The sequence below is a fragment of the Tachyglossus aculeatus genome, chromosome 2 (genome assembly GCF_015852505.1).
Source record: "Tachyglossus aculeatus isolate mTacAcu1 chromosome 2, mTacAcu1.pri, whole genome shotgun sequence".
Lineage (NCBI taxonomy): Eukaryota > Metazoa > Chordata > Mammalia > Monotremata > Tachyglossidae > Tachyglossus > Tachyglossus aculeatus.
Genome location: NC_052067.1, coordinates 73,732,345 through 73,739,902, shown reverse-complemented (window position 1 = coordinate 73,739,902; position 7,558 = coordinate 73,732,345). Strand labels below are relative to the sequence as shown.

Sequence of the window (7,558 nt, the reverse complement as noted above, 5' to 3'; positions counted from 1 at the left end):
AGGCTACCTGCTCAAGGCTCCCAGTCGAAGCCTTGGCAAGAGGACCCACTCGTTGCTCCCACTCGACTTTCCCATTCAAGGCTCCCCGCTTAAGGCTCCCAGTCAAAGCCTTGGCAAGAGGACCCGCTCGATGCTCCTGCTCGACTCTCCCATTCAAGGCAACCCGCTCAAGGCTCCCAGTCGAAGCCTTGGCAAGAGGACCCGCTCGATGCTCCCATTCGACTTTCCCATTCGAGGCTACCCGTTCAAGGCTCCCAGTCGAAGCCTTGGCAAGAGGACCCGCTCGATGATCCCACTCGACTTTCCCATTCAAGGCTATCCGCTCAAGGCTCCCAGTCAAAGCCTTGGCAAGAGGACCCGCTCGATGCTCCCACTCGACTCTCCCATTCAAGGCTACCCGCTCAAGGCACCCAGTTGAAGCCTTGGCAAGAGGACCCACTCGAGGCTCCCAATCGAGTCTCCCATTCAAGGCTACCCACTCAAGGCTCCTAGTTGAAACCTTGGCAAGAGGACTCGCTCGAGGCTCCCATTCAAGGCTACCTGCTGAAGACTCCCAGTCGAAGCCTTGGCAAGAGGACCCGCTCGAGGCTCCCAATCCATTCAAGGCTACCCGCTCAAGGCTCCCAGTCGGAGCCTTGGCAAGAGGACCCTCTCGAGGCTCCCAATCGAGTCTCCCATTCAAGGCTACCCGCTCAAGGCTCCCAGTCGAAGCCTTGGCAAGAGGACCCGCTCGAGGCTCCCATTCAAGGCTACCCGCTCAAGGCTCCCAGTCGAAGCCTTGGCAAGAGGACCCGCTCGAGGCTCCCATTCAAGGCTACCCGCTCAAGGCTCCCAATCGAAGCCTTGGCAAGAGGATCCGCTCGAGGCTCCCGCTCGAGCCCCCCTGGCGAATCCTGGGCAGAAGCCGGATCGTGGCAGTTACGGTCCCTCCTCAAGTGGTCGGTGCCCCCATCCGCCCGGTGCCCGCGGTGCCCTCGGTGCCCTCGGTGGATCAGGCTTACGGGAAGCCGTCGTTGGGAGGTAACCCCCGGCCCAACCCCCCAGCCTGGTGCCCGGCGCCCCTTCCCCAGCCCCGGACGGGGGAGGTCGGTCGGGGGCGCGGAGTTTCCGCGGCGGAGGGCGGGAGGCGCGGAGTGGGGAGCCCGGCCCCCGCCCCCAACGCTCGGACCTTTCTTCGGCTGCCGGGAAACGAGCCGGACGCCGGGGTTCCCACGGCTCGCCCGCGGAAAGTCCGCCCCGCCCCGCCCTACCTCCTTCCCCTCCCCACAGCACTTTTTTTTTTGGATGGCATTTATTAAGCGCTTACTATGTGCAAAGCACTCTTCTAAGCGCTGGGGAGGTTACAAGGCGATCAGGTTGTCCCACGGGGCGCTCACAGTCTTCATCCCCATTTTACAGATGAGGGAACTGAGGCACAGAGAAGTTAAGTGACTTGTCCAAAGTCACACAGCTGACAGTTGGCAGAGCTGGGATTTGAACCCGTGACCTCTGACTCCAAAGCCCGTGTACAGATTTTTTACTCTATTTATTTTACTCGTACATATTTATTATTCTATTTATTTTGTTAACGGTGTGCTGTCTCCCCCTTCTAGACTGTGAGCCCGTTGTTGGGTAGGGACCGTCTCTATATGTTGCCGACTTGTACTTCCCGAGCGCTTAGTACAGTACTCTGCACACAGTAAGCGCTCAATAAATATGATTGAATGAATGAACCCACGACCTCTGACTCCCAAGCTCGAGCTCTTGCCACCGAGCCAGGCTGGATGAAGATCCCGGAAAGAGCCGGGGCTTGGGAGCCAGAGGTCATGGGTTCTAATCCCGGCGCCGCCACTTGTCAGCTGTGTGACTTTGGGCAAGTCACTTAGCAGCTCTGGGCCTCAGTTACCTCATCTGTAAAATGGGGATGAAGACTGTGAGCCCCCCGTGGGGCAACCTGATCACCTTGTAACCTCCCCAGCGCTTAGAACAGTGCTTTCCACATAGTAAGCACTTAATAAACCTGATCACCTTGTAACCTCTCCAACGCTTAGAACAGTGCTTTCCACATAGTAAGCGCTTAATAAACGCCATTATTATTATTATTATTATTATGTAGACTGTGAGCCCCACGTGGGACAACCAGGTTAGCTTGGCCCTCCCCCAGCGCTTAGGACAGTGCAGAGCACTGTGCCAGGCTCCTGGGAAGTGCAGGTTGGCAACATATAGAGACGGTCCCTACCCAACAGGGGGCTCACAATCTTAATCCCCATTTTACAGATGAGGGAACTGAGGCCCAGAGAAGTGAAGTGACTTGCCCAAAGTCACACAGCTGACAATTGGCGGAGCCGGGATGCCCCAAGACCCCTAGCGCAGATGTGTATATAGCACATATAGATGTGCACATATAGATGTGCATATATTTCCTCCCTTCAAAGCCCTACTGAGAGCTCACCTCCTCCAGGCGGCCTTCCCAGACTGAGCCCCCTCCTTCCTCTCCCCCTCCTCATCCCCCCCGCCTTACCTCCTTCCCCTCCCCACAGCACCTGTATATATCATCATCAATCGTATTTATTGAGCGCTTACTGTGTGCAGAGCACTGTACTAAGCGCTTGGGAAGTACAAGTTGACAACATATAGAGACAGTCCCTACCCAACAGTGGGCTCACAGTCAAAAAGGGAGAGACAGAGAACAAAACCAAACATACTAACAAAATAAAATAAGTAGAATAGATATGTACAAGTAAAATAAATAGAGTAATAAATATATACAAACATATATACATATATACAGGTGCTGTGGGGAAGGGAAGGAGGTAAGATGGGGGGGATGGAGAGGGGGACGAGGGGGAGAGGAAGGAAGGGGCTCAGTCTTGGAAGGCCTCCTGGAGGGGGTGAGCTCTCAGTAGGGCCTTGAAGGGAGTAAGAGAGCTAGCTTGGCGGATGAGCAGAGGGAGGGCATTCCAGGCCCGGGGGATGACGTGGGCCGGGGGTCGATGGCGGTCTATATGTATAGATGTTTGTACGGATTTATTACTCTATTACTCTATTATTACTATTATTACTCTATTTATTTTACTTTTACATATTTATTCCATTTACTTTATTTTGTTAATATGTTTTGTTTCGTTGTCTGTCTCCCCCTCCTAGACTGTGAGCCCGCCGTTGGGTAGGGACCGTCTCTAGATGTTGCCAACTTGTACTTCCCAAGCGCCCAGTACAGTGCTCTGCACACAGTAAGCGCTCAATAAATACGATTGAATGAGTGAATGCTTGGCACGTAGTAGGCGCTTAGCAAATACCATCATTCGATTCAGAGTCGGGGGCCTTACGGGGCGGGGCCCAGGGAGGCGGGGGAAGGGGGAAGGAGGAGGAGGAGGAGGAGGAGGAGGAGAAGAGCCCGGCCCATCCGCGGCTCATCTCCGGCCTGCAGGCGCCCTCCGCGCCCCTCCTGCACGGTGAGTCCGAGCCCCGGCCGGTCCGGGCGGTGGGCACGGGGGGCACAGGGGGCACGGGGGGCATCCTGTACTCTCCCTACGGCTGAGTACAGGTGGCTCAGTGGAAAGAGCGCGGGCTTTGGAGTCAGAAGTCATGGGTTCAAATCCCGCCTCCGCCACTTGTCAGCTGTGTGACTTTGGGCCAGTCACTTCACTTCTCTGGGCCTTAGTTACCTCATCTGTAAAAATGGGGATTAAAACTGTGAACCCCCCAAGGGACAACATATTTATTACTCTATTTTACTTGTACATATCTATTCTATTTATTTTATTTTGTTAGTATGTTTGGTTTTGTTCTCTGTCTCCCCCTTTTAGACTGTGAGCCCACTGTTGGGTAGGGACTGTCTCTATATGTTGCCAGTTTGTACTTCCCAAGCGCTTAGTACAGTGCTCTGCATATAGCGCTCAATAAATACGATTGATGATGATGATGATGATGATCACCTTGTATTGTAGCTACACCAGCGCTTAGAACAGTGCTTTGCACATAGTAAGCGCTTAATAAATGCCATCATTATTATTATTATCCCGCAGACACCCCTCCCCGGGGCCCGAGCGCCCAGGCACCTCTTCCTTTTTCTCTGCTCCCTCTCTCTTCCGCTCCCCGAGCAGACCAGGGCGGCCCCTCTCTGCCAGCCGCCCTGGTGGGCACGGGTCCGGGGGGCACGGGCAGCAGGAGGAGGAGGTTGCCCCCGGGAAGCTGCTTTTTTCGTGGCTCAGTGGAAAGAGCCCGGGCTTGGGAGTCAGGGGTCGTGGGTTCTAATCCCGCCCCGCCACTTGTCAGCTGGGTGACTTTGGGCAAGGCACTTCACTTCTCTGGGCCTCGTTTACTTCATCTGTAAAATAGGGGTAAAAGTGTGAGCCCCATGTGGGGCAACCTGGTATCCCCCCAGCGCTTGGCACATAGTAAGCGCTTCTAGACTGTGAGCCCGCTGTTGGGTAGGGACTGTCTCTATGTGTTGCCGACTTGTACTTCCCAAGCGCTTAGTACAGTGCTCTGCACACAGTAAGCGCTCAATAAATACGATTGATTGATTGATTATCAAATACCATTATATTTATTATTATTCTCTGTGCCTCAGTGACCTCATCTGTAAAATGGGGATTAATCAATCAATCAGTCGTATTTATTGAGCGCTTACTGTGTGCAGAGCACTGTACTAAGCGCTTGGGAAGTACAAGTTGGCAACATATAGAGACAGTCCCTACCCAACAGTGGGCTCACAGTCTGTGAGCCCCACATGGGACAACCTGATTACCTTGTATTCCCCCCAGCGTTTAGAACAGCGCTTGGCACATAGTAAGCGCTTAACAAATACCATTATTATTATTATTTTTCCGGTAGCCCTCTGGATGGCTCCCCGCACCATCTGCCCGCCCCGGCCGCCCCCCACAAAACGCTTCCTTTCATTCCTTCAATCGTATTTATTGAGCGCTTACAGTGTGCAGAGCACTGTACTAAGCGCTTGGAAAGTACAGTTCGGCAACACATAGAGACAGTCCCTACCCAACAACGGGCTCACAGTCTAGAAGGGGGGGAGACAGACAGCAAAACAGAACAGTAGACAGGCGTCAATACCATCAAAATAGGTAAATAGAATTAGATATATACACATTAAAAATAGAGTAATAAATATGTACAAATATACACAAGTGTTGTGGGAAGGGGAAGGACAGAAGGAGGGAGTGGGGGCGATGGGGGATCAGTCTGGGAAGGCCTCCTGGAAGAGGCGGGGCGTCTACAGGCGGAGAGAAGGGGAGAAAAGGCTGCCCCCCTCCAACAGCTCTCCAGCCGTCCCTTTTCCCCGTCCGTCCTCTCCCCCTCTTCCCCCCACCCTACCTCTTTTGTTTTTGGTTCTTTATTTTCATCTCAAAAACAAGCTTCTGTGAATTAATTGATGCGGGCAGCTGTTTCCTCTGACCACTTCCTCGGGGGTCGGGAGCCACCTGGACGGGAAATTGGTCGGGCCCGGCCGCAGACCGTTTCCCACACCCACCGTCTTCCTTTTTCGAGGACCGGTTTCGGAGAAACGGAGAAGAAGGAAGACGGGTCTCCCGTCAGGCCGAGAAGCTCGCAGTTTTCCCGGGGACCGTTAGCTTTCCGAAGCAGCCCCGGATCCTAGTAATGCTTGTGGCCGGGTGCACATCCTGTCACTCTAAACCCTCGGCGACTCGATTTGGGCATTTCTTAGCCCGGGACGGGGAACCACTTTGCATTGGCATCTTAAAATGAGTCACCAAACCGCCCGACCTGTGACTTTGTCAAGCAAGCCCTGCTGGCTGATATAGTCACTTAAAACACATATTTTAGAAACAAAATAAAACGTGCTTATCTGTTGACTTTTTAGGACTAGACCTACCTGGGGTGGGGTTCACGTTTTATTTCCTATGGCAAGCTGCTGTTGGTAATCTTAGATCGATGGATGTACCACTAAAACTATTTTTCTCCAACAGAGTCGCGAAAGAGAGAATTTTTGCAATTTGGTACATTTTTTTTTTTTTTTTTTGCTACATTTTGACTGGGGTCATTTTACTCTACTGGGAAACAGCATGGCCTAGTGGAAATAGCATAGGCCAGAGTGTCAGAGGACCTGGGTTCTAATCCCAGCTCCACCATTCATCTGCTTTGTGACCTTGGGAAAGTCACTTTACTTTTGTACTTCTGTTATCTCCTATGTAAGGTGGGGATTCAGGCTGGACATGGGCATGGGCTGGATGTGCAGGACATGGGCTGTGTCAAACCTGATTAGCTTGTATCTACCCCAGTGCTTAGTGCAGTGCCTCGTGCATAGTAAACACTTTACAAATACCACGAAAAAGTAAATTACTTTACAAGTCCTAGCCAAGATAGAAACAGGAGGTCGTGGTTTTCAGATACTCCAAGTTCTCAAATGTGCTCAATACTTAGAAGTAGCTCCAAGGTCATATAATAATAATTTGGAGTGTTAACTCTAACTAGATAATGAACACAAACTTCCAGTAGCCTAGATCTTTGTGAAACTTGTAACAAGCACTGCAAAATAGCTGTAGTCCAGCAGTCACTGCAGTTGTTATTATTAATCGTATTTCCTGAGCACTTGCTGTGTGCAAAGCACTATATTAAGCATTAAGCAGTTGTCTCAGAAACAACACCAGGGAAGAAGAGAGGATTTCTGCCAAGGGATGGAGATTGGATTTGGTGAGAGGTTGGTGAAGTGGAAAATTTAGGACTACTCCCACAGTATTGACAAGAGGAGGGAGCTAGATCAATACTTTAAAAAGTTTCTCTCAGATGAAAGGTCGGTAGAAAGTAAGTTTGGGAGAGTTTGGATTCGACTGGACACCGAGACTGCAGAGTTCTGAAAGGTGGCGGCAGCAGCAGCAGCAGCAAACTGTGGACCATGGGCAGAGCTATGCTCCTTTTACTGGCTTAGTTGCTCATTGGCCTGTGTCTTTTAGGGAAATCAGGGGCTCATTCCCTTAAGAGTCCACATGAATAACTATTTTTTAACCAGCCAGTGGTTATCTGAGTGAGAGAATGCTGGGGCCTGGGTGGTGGTGGTATGTCAGCCCCTTCCCTGGTCTCATATTTTTTTGCTTTACACTTCTGGACTTACCTGAGTGATGACTTCCACCTTCTGAGAGGTGTAGCTTAGAATCAGGATGGGTTCCTTGGAGATGGTAATTACCCAATCAGTGGTATTTTTTGAATGCCCTCTGAGTGCAAAGCATTGAGCTAAACAGTAGGGAAAGTACAGCAAAAGCAAGATTGTCTAGTTGGAAAGAGCGTGGGCCTGGGAGTCAGAGGACCTGGGTTCTAATCCCCACGCTGCCAATTGCTTGCTGTGTGACCTTGGGCAAGTCACTTAATTTCCCTGTGCCTCAGTTTCCTCATCTGTAAAATGGGGAGTCAATACCTGTTTCCCGCCTACTTAAACAATGAGCCCTATATGGGACAGGAACCGTTTCTGAACTGATTAACTTGCACCTACCCCAGCACTTAGAAAAGTGCTTGACACATAATCAGCACTTAACCAATACCTTTTTTTTTTTTAAAGATAATGTTCCCTGCCCTCCATGGTACATGAGGAGAGAGGGAAATGGCA

The 7,558-nt window shown here is 51.3% G+C and overlaps 1 protein-coding gene across 2 annotated transcripts in view; it reads left to right on the top strand.

The window, feature by feature from the left end:
• The first annotated feature begins 978 nt into the window (after nucleotides 1-978).
• Nucleotides 979-7,558, top strand: part of STX11 (syntaxin 11) — a 32,123-nt gene continuing 25,543 nt past the window's right edge. Inside the window, exon 1 of one of the 2 annotated variants that reach the window (XM_038770140.1) lies at nucleotides 979-1,020. The gene's annotated coding sequence lies outside the window, so the exon portion shown is untranslated. Of the gene's footprint in view, nucleotides 1,021-3,396; nucleotides 3,435-7,558 lie in introns of those variants that run through there. The other variant, XM_038770141.1, reaches the window with a different exon arrangement.